Source organism: Charadrius vociferus, unplaced genomic scaffold, assembly GCF_000708025.1.
Source record: "Charadrius vociferus isolate BGI_N301 unplaced genomic scaffold, ASM70802v2 scaffold621, whole genome shotgun sequence".
Classification (NCBI taxonomy): Eukaryota; Metazoa; Chordata; class Aves; order Charadriiformes; family Charadriidae; genus Charadrius; species Charadrius vociferus.
The window spans coordinates 409,931-411,433 of NW_009646926.1; the positions used below are offsets into that span (position 1 = coordinate 409,931).

At 42.2% G+C, this 1,503-nt stretch overlaps 1 protein-coding gene across 1 annotated transcript in view; it reads right to left on the reverse strand.

The window, feature by feature from the left end:
* The window catches only part of ARL2BP (ADP-ribosylation factor-like 2 binding protein), an 8,334-nt gene that overhangs the window by 564 nt on the left and 6,267 nt on the right, over nt 1-1,503 (reverse strand). The gene's annotated exons all lie outside the window — the stretch shown is intronic.

Here is a 1,503-nt window from a genome sequence, read left to right on the forward strand (position 1 = left end):
CAACCTGCCCCCATTTTCACAAAACTTAAAGGGGTGGGGGGAAGTAGCAGAGGGCACAACTCTGACAACAACTTTGACTCGTTTGTCCTCGGTCCTTTGTCAGCTGCCACTGGACAGACACGGGAGAGCATTTACATGTATTTCATTTCCCTAGGAAGAGGCTCATCCAAAAACCTTAATACTTTGTTTGTTTCTCCAGCCTGGACAGAGAGGAGGAGAAATACAAATGGAATAAGCTTAAAAAGCTAATTTTGGATTGGCCGAGAAAAAAATAAAAACCAAAACCAAAACACCCCCTTATCACAGAATCCCAGAACAGTCAAGGTGGGAAGGGATCTTGGGAAGTCATCTGGTCCAATGCCCAGCTCCCTCAGGACCATGTCCCGATGGCATCTGAGTATCTCCAAGGATGGAGACTCCACAGCCTCTCTGGGCAAACAGTGCCAGCGCTCGGTCACCCACACAGGAAAAAATTGTTCCCCTATGTTCAGCTGGAAACCAACATTCGAAGACATGCGCGTGTTTCTGAACAACCGCTCCACGTGCCAGCTTCATTCATGTTTTCTAAAAATTATTAAATGTGCATTTTGAGTTTAAATAGCCACTCAAGTAAAGTTATTTTCCTTTCGACCATGTATAGCCTTTGAGTAAGTGCCACTATAGTAACACTGCCTTTGGCACTCTCAGGCAGAGCTACACAAACCCAACAGCCATTATGCCAATGAAAATTTAAAAATGTGACATACTTACAGCTCTGTAATCCAAAAACATTTCTTTGAAAGCCAGAAAGTCAGTAAATGTGAGAAGCATATCAAATATATCACCTGCTATTTCATCTTTGTGCTGTCTGTAGAGAGAAGAAGTCGGGGAATTAGAAAATGTTCTATGTAGAACGTTACTACAGGTCTATCAGAAAGTAAAACTTCAGCCATACCTTGCAGTATTTCCAATCCAAGCACATTAACATATTACATTTATCTAAATCCAAGACTTAAGAGTACCAAATCAGTCCTTGAAAACTAGACAAAGAAAATGACCTGTAAGTCAAAAGAATTAACACCCAACTAGCATTTATCTATTTATTTATCTTGAGCACCGAAACAGTTAGACAGTCCCCTGGGAGGTGAGGAAGGTTGGGGAGAGGCACAGAACGCTCATACACACCCCTTAAGAACGAGGGACTGCACTGATGGTACTTGGTAGAGGACTTTTGATGAAAACATTTTGGAAGAAAGACTCTGCGCTGAAATACTGGCATACTTCAATAGGACTTTAACAGTCAAGGATTGGTTTCGTTTGTTTGTTTTTTTTTTAAATTATTGAATTCTTATCAAAAGGAGCTTTACCTTAAACAGTCTATCTTCGGATGAGAACGCCCAGCCAGCAGGCTCACCCCATGCTTGAGGAAGCAGTGAAATCGAGCTTTTGTGTGGGACTAGTGAAATCGAGCTTGCATGGTTTGCCTCTCAGGAGGCTCCAAAGGCACAAACCCCAGCTGAAACT